Here is a 13,689-nt window from a genome sequence, read left to right as displayed (position 1 = left end):
GTCGGTTCTATCTCTTACTTCTCTCCTCGCCTTATCTTTCAGCTTCGGAAGCGAAAAACGAAGAGAAAACACAGCTACACACGTTAAAGGGAACACATTTATGGCGACCCCAACCAACACGCCTGCTCTTAGCCATTGGATCTCCTTTTTACACCATGATCTGACGGCCACAAAATAAACCTCTCTATTTCACCTTTTCATTTATTACAACAAAGAAATGTCTAGTTTAGTTCCTCGGAGGGAACATCTTCTCCCCTAGTTAACCGTTGGAGGCTTTTCTGTCAACCAAAAAAACACTTGTCCAAGGAATGTATCCCCCAACCACAAAGTGTCTTTTAGTGTTAACAAAAGACACAAAGTGTCTCCCAGTGTAAACATCTCAAGTATAAACGCCTTATAATACAAAACATACATGGTTTGCACTCACTTCACTGCTAGATCTTCGGTCGGTTAGTAACATTTTTGTCTATGCGTTTCAAAGGGAAAAGTGTCTATTTCATGCTGAAATTTACCCGTTCTGTCTATTTTTCCCGAACTTTGTAATAATATGTATAACATACTGAATTAAATAAAAATTCAAACAAACTACATAAACTTTACGCGTCGTGTTTTTTCATTCCCGAACTTTATAGTAGTGCATATGCCATACACTAAACAAAAATTTAAAAATACTATATGAACTCTCAAAATTGTTCTTATATATATATATTAACCACCAAGGTGTTAGTCATCCGTTATTTTATCAAAAATGCGTCATTTTGGATAGATTCTGTAAAATTAAAATTTTTAAAATACTAGATGAATTCTTAAAATCGTGCTTATATATAAACTGTCAAATGTATTAGTCATCCGTTAATTTATCAAAATGACCTCATTTTGGATAAATTCTATAAAATTTAAAATTAATTATTCAAAATGACGTTGTTTTGATAAATTAATGGATTACTAACACCTTTGACGGTCAATATCTTTATATAAACACAATTTTGAGAATTCATGTAGTACTTTTGAAATTTTGTTTAGTTCAGTATGAAATAGCAGTACTATAAAGTTTGGAATGAAAAGGCACGACATATAAAGTTTATGTATGTAATTTTGATTTGAAATAGACACTTTTCCCGAGTTTCGAACATATACGCAGAGAGATAAGGATTGTTAAAATGGGCTGGCTAAATATATGCGACCTTTTTTGGCAACTGAATTTCATTGAATGATCCTAAAGCCCACCATAATACAAGTGGTTACATATAAAATACAAGAAAATTGACGTAGACAAAGCCCATTTAACTGAAGATAATGATGCACAACACAACATCCATGTGTTAGCTTGCATGGTCTTTGACATGTCAATTATTTGGGAGTCTGGAATGAAGGTCGGTGGATCTCGCCGGAATCCCATCAGAACGGTGGGTGTCAGCGATTCAGATCTGAGAACCCTAAAAATAGCAAAACCCACCATCTCAACCCGTTTAACCACTTGTGCTCTTTCTCCTCCTTGATCGCCATCAATGGAACAAGATCAGAATCACTGTCGCCGGTAGTTAAACTTAATGAATAGTTTCTATGGGGCGAAGCCACTCTATGAGTTAAGGGTGCACATGCACCCATAAAAAATGAGGATATTAAAACTTTTGTAGGAAAAATCATTATAATTCTATTAGATAACATGGTTTAAACTGTCTAGTGCACCCATAATTAACTCATGTTCGATACTTCCTATAGTGTTTACTGTTTTTTAAACTAACTGTGCACCCAGTCAAAAAGTCTTCTGCATTCGCGCTGCTCGAGACAAAGACCTTATCGAACGATTTCGTAAAGAAAACTTCAATTTTAGTACGTCTACACAAAACCATAAAACTTAATCAACAAAACTCATTCTTTGATTCACCTTGGAGGCTTCGCATATTTATCATAGATGCGAAGATTGATTCCAATTCAAAATCAAAGGCTGAGCATAATCAAGCTAAAGCAATAGAACTTGAGCATCAAACAGATTTTAAATGAGAAATAGAGGAGAGGAGTGATTGATATATATTGAAACTCAGTATGTGTCTGAACCCAAAAGATAAGAGTAATTTTAATCATGATTGAAAGCAAAAAAAAAATGATTTACCTTGCAATTTTTTTCCGCTGATCAGAAGGTAGGCCTTCTTACGTCTTGCACTGAACCACCTTGTCATCATCCCTTGTATGAACATCACCAACTCAATTATTGGAGACGACCTATCCTCTACCAATGCGTTGTTAAGCTGTTCAGCTATGTTACAAGTCATTATATTATACCTCTGCCTCCCAAAATACATTTTAGACCAACGTGCAGACCCTATCTTCCCCAAATAGATCCCACATTCATTGTTTGACGCCCTGATCTTGTCACAGAAGTTTTTATAATCCCTCATCCTATGCGCAGTCGCAGCCGCAGTCACCAACCTCGCTAACCCCTTGCTAGAAAACCTAGCATTCACGTTCCTGGCCAAATGGACGATACAAAACCCATGATGGGCTTGTGGATACACACAGCTGACCGCGTTGGCAATTGAAGTGGTCATGTCTGATATTATAGCAAGGTTGCTCGAATCCGCCAATAGCCTCTCAACCTTCTGCAGAAACCACGTCCAAGCCTCAGTATCCTCACTGTCTACTATTGCAAATGCCATAGGAAACACTTGGAAATTGCCATCTTGTCCGCTTGCTGTAAGCAACACTCCCTTGTACTTCCCACTTAGATGTGTGCCGTCTACAACCAACACATGCCTCAGCTTGTGGAACCCCTTAATAGATGCCCCAAACGCCAAAAACATGTAAAGGAACCGCTCCACACCCTCGTCGTCCACCTCTGTCTCAATATCAGCTATCGTCCCGGGATTAGCAAGTTTCAGCATATAAAGATACTCAGCCAGCTTCATATATGAGTCGTCATCTGGTCCCCTCAACTCAAACATTTCTTTCTCTTTGGCTCTGTAACACTTCATGTAAGATACCGACAGCCTAAGATCCTCCATCAAGAGCCTTTGTATTTCAACCACCTTTGGGCCTTTTGAAGGATCTTTAAATTTCGCCTTGTACACTGCTGCGATAACCCTAGCAGTTCCCCTACTGCCATACCCATTCCTACTCTCGATTGGACAAGAATGATCCAGCTGAACTTTCCTAATTTCATAGTAACCACAACCCCGTATCTCATGAGCTGTGACTCTCCAGTCACAACGATCATCGGGACACTCGCACACAAATGAGTCAACCTTTGTCCTCGTCTGTTTGAACTGAAACTGCCCTTTAATAGCGTAAATAGCCAAAGCAATCTGACAATCGACTTTACTACCATACACCTTCCCAACATGAACAACACCATCAGCCTCTTCGGCCTCTAACCCTGGGATTTCGGCGGCTTCGTACACCATGTCATCATACAAAGGCGGAATGTCAAACTCTTCGTCATCCACATCTTCCAGCTTGCGGTTACTCGGATCTTGACCACCAGACTCCCGACCACGGCTGCTACGTCCACCAATACTCGTTCGACCCATCCACGCGTAGTCATCCACGGGGATCTCACCCTTCAAACCACTACCGCCGCTGCTTCCCCCGACAGGCTCACTTCTACTACCCTCCGACAACTTACCGACCCCGTTTGCCTCTTTCTCGTTAAACACAACTTCCACGGCGTTGCTGCCTCCCAAATCACCATCTATTAGTGGCTCCCAAAACTCAACGTCATATCCTCTAGGCCTAACATCCCTTTCATCAATCTCTTATGGCCCACTGTAGTCGCTATCAATACCGTCGCTCATGCCATTACAATCCCCTCCACCAGTGGTGTTACTTTCTGACCTTAACCGCTCTTCGATTTTCTCAACGTCCTCAATAAGCTGAAAATCATCAAGGTTAATGAATTGGTTTTCGAACCAACGCTGGAGAGGTCGACAGTCTTTCTTTTATTACCACTCTCGCGCTGCTTCGTACTGCATCTCGGTGTTTCAAAGCCATCCATGTCAGGAGCAGCCGTACCATACCCAAAAATTTCGAAGGTTGCGAACAGATTCAAACTCCCGGTGACTTTCATGTGGGAAAAGAAATACCTAAGCGCACCATCGCTTGTCAGCAGGACGGGGGGGGGGGGGGGTTTAATTCCGGTTGCAAGTTCCTTGCTGTCCGGCGGCCAATAGCTAAGCACTATATTGAAAGAAGTTTCCGACTTTTTGAACTCAGCAAACACCCGAATCTTGAACTCCTTTATGGTCAGCGCTTCATGGACAGGTATCATCCTCGCCATATTTGTCTTGTCCACAACAAACTCCCATTTCCCGTCAGACCCACAAAGCCATGCTCCACACATCACCATACACATCTCGTCCATCTGCATCAACAACGTACATCGTTTACTGCAGAAATCTAGAAAATACTCAAAAACATAACCCTAAACACAATCTGGAAACTACACCATAACAAGATAAATCCATAAGAAATACAAACTAACCTTCACTTCGGCAGCGAAGGAACTCGGCGCGGAGCTCCCTACGTCGGTTCTATCTCTTACTTCTCTCCTCGCCTTATCTTTCAGCTTCGGAAGCGAAAAACGAAGAGAAAACACAGCTACACACGTTAAAGGGAACACATTTATGGCGACCCAACCAACACGCCTGCTCTTAGCCATTGGATCTCCTTTTTACACCATGATCTGACGGCCACAAAATAAACCTCTCTATTTCACCTTTTTCATTTATTACAACAAAGAAATGTCTAGTTTAGTTCCTTGGAGGGAACATCCTCTCCCCTAGTTAACCGTTGGGGGCTTTTCTGTCAACCAAAAAAACACTTGTCCAAGGAATGTGTCCCCCAACCACAAAGTGTCTTTTAGTGTTAACAAAAGACACAAAGTGTCTCCCAGTGTAAACATCTCAAGTATAAACGCCTTATAATACAAAACATATATGGTTTGCACTCACTCACTGCTAGATCTTCGGTCGGTTTGTAACATTTTTGTCTATGCGTTTCAAAGGGAAAAGTGTCTATTTCATGCTGAAATTTACCCGTTCTGTCTATTTTTCCCGAACTTTGTAATAATATGTATAACATACTGAATTAAATAAAAATTCAAACAAACTACATAAACGTTACGCGTCGTGTTTTTTCATTCCCGAACTTTATAGTAGTGCATATGCCATACACTAAACAAAAATTTAAAAATACTATATGAACTCTCAAAATTGTTCTTATATATATATATTAACCACCAAGGTGTTAGTCATCCGTTATTTTATCAAAAATGCGTTATTTTGGATAGATTCTGTAAAATTAAAAAATTTAAAATATTAGATGAATTCTTAAAATCGTGCTTATATATAAACTGTCAAATGTATTAGTCATCCGTTAAGTTATCAAAATGACCTCATTTTGGATAGATTCTATAAAATTTAAAATTAATTATTCAAAATGACGTTGTTTTGATAAATTAATGGATTACTAACACCTTTGACGGTCAATATCTTTATATAAACACGATTTTATTAGTACTAGTCGATATAATGATCGAATTGTATTTTGCAAAAAAAAAAGATCACTCCATCCTTCTGAAAGATTGATTTGTGGTACGAAGGATGAAGTGCAGAGAGAAACCTCTCTCTAGAAAAGAGGAGAGAGACTAGGTCAAAGATTGTTCAATCAGAAATTTATGCGACTTGCACATGTCTTGATCAAAATCTTTCCATATTCCAGACTTAATTAGTTACAATATATTTCCATCGAACAAATTTAAAATGATATAAAAACTAACCAAAACACTAATACTAACGTTTTATCAAACACTTGAATATGCTGGTCTTAAACATTCTACTATGAGTTACTTCTTGCTTCTCTAACATTTTTTTGTCATCGAAAATTGTCTTCTATGTTACCTGTAATTAAAAAAATACGATTTTTCTGAATTAAAAATATTCTATTTCAATACAGTTTTGTAAATTTTAAATATTACAATCTTATTCTGCAAAACCGCAAAATCAAATTTTACTGGAAATTCTTAGTGCAAAACAAATCTACACAAACAAATGAGTATATACATCAGTTTTGCGTCATTTACGCTAAAGTTTAATTGTGTTACTTAAGTTGCATGAGTTGCTTGTGGTGCTTTGGTTTCTTCTTGCTTGAGTTTCATTTTGCTCTTCTACTTTTGTATGTTTTTGTCAAGACCTCATTTTTTAGTATTTTAACACCCTCTTCATTCTTGTATGTGGTGAAGCTCCTACGTTAGGCTTTGTGAAATGTAATGAGTTACTACGAAAAATTCTTTGGTTATGAATGAATAGAATATCCGAGTAAGGATAACTAGGAAATCCTCCCTCGTGTGAGGGTTGTGACGGTTGTCAGATACTCATGCTAAGCATTAAGAATTGCCACAGTTTCCAGATTCAAAATCCACCTCTAAAAAATAACGAAACAAACCACAATAGATGTAATAAAAAAAGCGATGCATTTGAAATGCTATAACTCTTCTTCTTTAATGCAACGTTATAGTATATGAAACTTCTTGTTAGTGCAAGATGGATCTAATACAGAGAGTAATACTTACAAGTACAATGCATATTTATTTTACAAAGTACTACAACAGAAACAATAGTGAGGGTTTCTCTTTACAAAGAAAAAGTGTCGTACTAACTCTCTTTCGAGTTGACTAACATGTCGCACTCAGACAGATATACTAGCCTAACACGTTCCTAGGTCTATCCTCGACCCAAGAACTCCTCATGACCATTATCCCTTATGATTTGTGTATATGCTCATTCAACAACAAACCCTTATGCTTACGACATTTCTTCTGAGGTGGTGCCTAACCCGAGGCACGTCTTTATCTACTTATAGTAGTAGATTTCGTGACTAAGCTTAGCCAACTTCCTAATGAAGATATATATATATTCTCAAATCTCCCTTATGGATTATTTTCAAATCTTGTTCAAATCCTTTTGAAAATCTTCCCTCGATTTACCTTTTCTTCAAGATAAATCATGGCTTTCTTAGCCTCCAAGTAAAATTTAGTTCAGCTCTAAGTTGGTTCCAAGTCTAATCTTCAAATCAGCTACACAGTTTCGCTTCACGTAGCACTTCGTGTACTACTTCATGTATTCACGATTGGTACCTGAATACCTTGAGAAGTTGTTTTTATTTGGCTTCTAAAACTGACTCATCACTCCATCACTGCACTAACACTTCTCTTTTCTAAGCACAAAACCGGGGATTTTTTATGTTCATAAAGATTAAAGTAGTACATGACATACTAATAAAAATGGTATAAAAGGCCAAATTATATATATATATATATATATATATATATATATATATATATATATATATATATATATATATATATATATATATATTCATTCATTTTCTCAGAAATCAAGCCAACAACCAACAAAATATTGAAATATACATATCAAAATTAATTTTTATTTCACACCAATCAATCAGAGAAAACAACCCTTCCCATATAACTCACATACTCATTACTCAACGAGATTATTAGAAATATACGAGAAGAAACAAAACTTAAATGTATGAACCAAGGTTTAAATTTCAGCTAGGTGTAACATGTGTGGTTGGCATGGAACTAGATGAAAGAAATATGAAGAACAAGTGATGAACATGTAAGAGAAAGAAAGAAATCCCAGAGAGAGAGGAGAGTTTTAAACCAAGAAAAAGAATTAAAAAGGAGTTGTTTCCCTTGATTTATTCATGTGTACAAAGAAGACTATTTATAGCCAGAACCATAAATACAAAAGTTATAAAAAGTTATAAAGAAATAATAAAAACTCCAACACCTATATTTTGAATTTGAATTTTGGACTGTAGTGAACAATGCATGTGAATCCCTACAGGACCAAAGTGCTTAGTGCAAGTTTTATCAAAGCACTCACTTTGCTGCTGTAGATAATCTGTCTTTTTCTTAAGCAACTGTTCTTTTCTCTACAACGTCAAAGTGGTCAATGTAGTTTTTTCAAAGTGCCCACTTCAATGATGTAGGCAAACTTGATCTCTTAATGTCAATACTCCCTTTCAAGATTAGCCATAGGGAATGAGTAAGCTTGGAACCCATGAAGACATCCCTCATTAAAACATTTGTGTGAAAAACTCAGTGGGAAAAAAACACACAAAAGAAAAAGAGTAGATGCTTCATGGCTAAAGAAATCATGATCTAGATAAGTCTATGAGTCCCAGCCTTGGATGAATGAACTCGCAAACTTTGGTGTTTGCTCCTTTGGTGAAGATATCTGCCAATTGATCTTCACTTCTTGTTTAGCAAGGTAAGATGATCTTCTGCTCTACTGCTTGTCTCACTTTGTGACAGTCCACTTCAATGTGCTTTGTCCTCTCATGAAACACTGAGTTTGATGCTATGTGAATGACCGCCTGATTATCACAATGCATTATGATTGGTGTGATTTTCTCTATGCCCAAGTCTCTTAAGAGGTTTCTGATCCAAATGAGTTCACTCGTGAGCTTCCTCATTGCCCTATACTCTGCTTCAGCACTTGAACATGATACCACCTTCTGCTTCTTACTTTTCTAAGTCACTAGGTTACCTCCAATAAAGGTACAGTAGATGGTCGTAGACCTCATGTCCACTCTATCACCAGCCCAATCTGCATCACAATATCCCACAATCCATGTGCTCTTGTTGCAGCCCATCCATACACATTGGTCTGGAGCTTCTCTTAGGTACCTTAAGATCTTTTCCACCATATTCCAATGGTGAACTTTAAGTGCTTGCATATGCTGGCTGACTTGATTTACAAAAAAGCAGATGTCTGGTCTTGTGATGGTGAGATAGTTCAGCTTTCCAACCATTCTTCTATAGAGTTTGAAGTCTCCAAATGGATTATCTTCAAACTCCCCCTCACGCAAGACTTTGTACCCTTTTTCAATTGGTGTTTTGGCTACTCTTTCTCCAAACTTTCATGCCTCATTTAAAAGATCAAGTGTGTACTTTCTTTGAGATAAAAAAAAAACCTCTCTTTAGAGATGCATATTTCTATCCCTAGAAAGTATTTTAGGTCACCCAAATATTTAATATCAAAAGTAGATTTAAAAAACGCTTTGGTTGAGATGATACCTTTCTTGTCACTTCCTGTGATGATGATATCATCTACATAGATCAAAATCGCCACAATTTCTTGCTTGGTTGTGAGACTGAATAGAGTATGATCAGCCTCTGATTTTACAAACCCCTCTTCCATTGAGGGTAGTGCTTAACTTGTGATACTAGACCCTTGGTGATTGTTTCAATCTATAGATCGTCTTCTTCAATCTAAGGACATTTTCTGGCTTGACTAGGTTTTCCGTTCCAGGAGGTGGCCTCATGTAAACTTCATCCTCCAATTCTCCTTGGAGAAAAGCATTCTTGACATCCATCTGCCATAAATCTCATTCCAAGTTGACTGCCAAGAAGAGTAGAATCTTTATGGTGTGGAGTTTAGCCACTGGAGCAAAGGTATCCAGATAGTCTTCTCCATAAATCTGAGTGTATCCTGTTGCGACTAGCCTTGTATTCTTTCTTTCTGGCTTTCCATTGGCTAGATACTTGATGGTGAGCTTTCTTTCCTTTGGGAAGCTCAGTTTCATACCATGTATCATTTTTGATCATGGCATTGATTTCATCTCCAACTGAGTCTCTCCACTCTTCCAATTCCATTGCCTCTTGATAAGTTCTCGGAATATACTCTTGATCTAGGTTACTGATGAAAACAACATGCTTTTGAGGATAACTTGCCAAAGAACATGTTGCTTGGATAGGATGAATCACTGCATTGATGTTGAAGTAAATTTTTGTGTTAACCCATTGGCTAGGTTTCCTCACTCTAATGCTTCTTCTCAATGGTTGAATCTGTTGCTCTTCTACCACTGCATCTTCATGTTCTTATTCTCCACCAAACTGATCTTGATCTTCATTAGATTGATCAGACTTGGCAGTTCCATCTTGATCATGTGTGCAGCTCCTTCAGCCACTGGTGGTGTAGGAGAAGCACTTGGTGCCTCACTGGTTTGAGGCTGGCTGATGCCTAAACTTTCCATAATAATTCTCAGGTTGTTTTCCCTATCTGAGGGTTCATGTGAAAGGTCTTTAAGGTTGTCCCAACTCTTCTCATCATAGTATCCTTTTGATTCCAAAAACTTCACATCCCTTGAGACCACAACCCTCCTGGCTTCAAGTATGTAGCACTTGTATCCTTTATGTGTGTGGGAATATCCTATAAACATGCCCTTGACACTCTTGGCCTCTAGTTTGTTTCTCTATTCTTCTAGTGTCAAGACATAACACACACACCCAAACACACGCACATGATCAATGGGAGATTTAATTTTGTTCAATACCTAAAAGGGAGAGACATCTTAAAGGATTTTGGTAGGGATTATGTTGATCAGATAGCATGTTGATACCACAACATCTCCCAAAAAACTCTTTGGTACATTGGTATGAAACATCATGCTTCTTGCAACCTCCATAAGATGGCAATTCTTTCTTTCAGCCATTCCATTTTGTTGTGGTGTGTAGGGACAACTTGTTTGATAAATAATCTCATGTTTTGCTAAGTGGTTTTTGAAGGTATGGCTTGTGTATTCTCCGCCATTATCAGACCTAAAAAATTTGATCTTAGAGTTGAAATGGTTAGTTACATAGTTTTGGAAGTTCATAAAAGCTTCTAAAATTCTATCTTTACTAGGAATCAAGGTGATCCAAGTATATTTTGATTTCTCATCTATGTACGTAACAAAATATTTATGGTTTTCTCTAGATGCACAAGGAGTTGTCCAAACATCAGAGTGAACTAGATCAAAAAAAAATTTCATAAGTAGTCATAGATTTAAAAAAAAAAACAGATTTGCAATGTTTACCAGGAATACAAGCCTCACAACTTTCATTCTTAAAAGATAGATTATATAACATCAATCGTAAGGCACGAAAATGAGGGTGATCTAATCTACCATGCCATAACACATCACTAGCTAAAATAGAAGCATAATTAAAAGCATAAGAAGAATATGATCTAAGCTTGGTGTCTTCAAGTAAATAAAGCTCTCCCTTCCTTACACCTTTTCTCAGCATTTACTGGTCTTAATATCCTGAAAGCAAACATCATTAGGACTGAAAATAACATTGCAATTAAGATCATTAGTTGCTCTCTTAACAGATAGTAAGTTTGAGGTGAAAGTATGCATGTAAAAAGCTTGAGACTCCTTATCAAACAGTTTCAGATTTCATACTCTTTCAATTGGAATTCTATTCCCATTTGCATTGACTACACTACCTAAAGCAGGTTTGACATTACTAATCAGTCTAGCATCCTTAATAATATGATGTGTTGCAATATGAGTAGAATTTAAAAAATTAATACTATTGTTACCAGAGTTTGCATTGAGGGTCTTTATGAGAGCCTCAATGTCTGATTTGCGGATGACTGGGTCATCATGAGCAAGCGCCTGAGATGTGGATCCAACATCATGAGTAGTAGAGATCATTGCTCTTCCATCTTCTCCCATGCACATGGAGACTGTACTGTTTGGCTGCACTTCTTTAGCTCTTGCTTCATGTGCTCTGCCTTGGTTGAACTTGTTTGCTAAGGGTGGCCTGAGATGAGTATAGAGTACCCAACAGTTGCTCTTGGAGTAGCCTTGCTTCTTGCAATATTCACAAGTCACACGCCTATCTCCTCCAAGTTTGTAAGCTGTTTTGTTTGCCACTGGTGCTTCCACTTTCTCAGCCTTGCTAGCCATAGATATCTCTCTCTTTTCACCAAACAAACCATCTGAGCCTAGCTCTTTCTGAAGTTGAGCACACACATCATCATAGTCTGTAAGTTCTTTAGCCCTCAATATGTGTCTGATCACTTCATTAAAGCTTGGGTTGAGTGTGAGAAGCAGTCCAAAGACCTTGTCTTGCTCATGCCTCTCCTCAAGGGTGCTAGGATTAGTGGTGCTTGGTCTTAGCACCTCAAGTTCAGACCACAACTGACTGTATTTCCCAAGATGCTTGGTGAGGTCCATCCCTTCTTGCTGCAAGTTGTTGATTGCTATCTTAACTTCAAATATTCTAGTCAGGTTTGAAGTGTTACCATCCACCTTGTGCAATGTGTTCCACAATTACTTTGTGGTAACACAGTGAGAGTAAGCCTCCATAATAGGAGTGTCAAGAGAGCCTTGCAAGATAGACAAGACCATAAGGTCCTCCTGACCTCATTTGCCTTCATCTACCACTACAATCTCCTTGCCATCTTCTTCTTCGGTGATTTGTCTTGGTGCAGCACCTAAGGTGAAATGCTCCCATAGACCTCTTTCTCCAAGGGTTGTTATGGTCAATCTCGACCAAGTAATGTAGTTTACCCTCTTCAGGGTAACCAGAATCATGACTGACTTATGCTGCTCCATCTTCTTCGGTGAAGTGAAAGAAGGAAGTAAGTAGTGTGATTTTGCGGACGTAATTGTGCTTAGGAGCTTGGAAGCTCTGATACCATGTAAGAAATATGAAGAACAATTGATGAACAGGTGAGAAAAAAAAATCCCCGAGAGAGAGGAGAGATTGAAACCAAGAAAAAGAGTAAAAAAGGAGTTTTTCCCTTGATGTATTTATTTATACAAAGAAGACTATTTATAGGCAGAACCATAAATACAAAAATTATAAAGAAATAATAAAAACTTCAACAGCTATATTTTGGATTTGAATTTTGGACTATAGTGAATAGTGCCCGCGAATCCCTAGAACATCAAAGTGCTTAATGCAGTATCAAAGCACTCACTTCGGTGCTGTAGATAATCTGCCTTTTTTTCGGCAGCTGTTTTTTTTTCTGTTCTTTTTTCTATGACGTCAAAGTGGTCAATGTAACTTTCTCTGGGTCCACTTTAACGTGGTATGCAAACTTGATCTCTTAATGTACTAGAGTCGAACCAATTAATCGAATGTTGATCGAAGATTTATTTTTAGAGAGACTGTATATATCTATTCTATTAAAACACCTGTTTGACCCATTGATAAAAGTTGGATCCAGCAACTATTTTTAACGATACATACCTTTTTAATGTGATAACTGCTATGCCTTTTTAATTTTCAAAACTAACCACCACATCATTTTCTTTTTCGAAAATAACCACCACTCCTTAATAGTAGGAAACCTCTATTTATATGCAACTTCCGCTTTTACAAGCTGTTTTCTATTTGATCAGGACCGTTTAAAATATATTTCTGGACTTTAGCACCATTTAAATTTCCTACTAATATATTTTCCAGTTAAAACCTGGGCTGATCTGAGCAATTTTTTTTACAGATCGATTAAGTTTGAGATGAGACAAGATCCGGTCGGTTGTAATAGAAAGAGGGAGAGAGAAACTCTATTTTCGAGCTGATCTTTTTTTTTTTTTTTTGATCAAAAGAGCTGATCTTTCTAAAAAGATTTTTTTTCTTTATAATAAGTTTGTGGTCGGGATTTATTTATTTATATGGGCCTTGGGCCTCAAATTTGATACATTGTTTTGCATTGTGTATTTGTATGGGTTTTTAAAATTCCTATTGTTTTAAAATTATTTTGCCTAATTGACCTTAATTAGATATTACTAATCTATATTATTATCAAACAATTTTTAGGGTCATCTGTTATAGCTATTCTGTTAAAACACCTACTTAAGTTTAGAAATAAAATGTGGGAAATT

This window comes from Brassica napus, chromosome C9, assembly GCF_020379485.1.
Source record: "Brassica napus cultivar Da-Ae chromosome C9, Da-Ae, whole genome shotgun sequence".
NCBI lineage: Eukaryota > Viridiplantae > Streptophyta > Magnoliopsida > Brassicales > Brassicaceae > Brassica > Brassica napus.
This window is presented reverse-complemented; position numbering follows the sequence as displayed.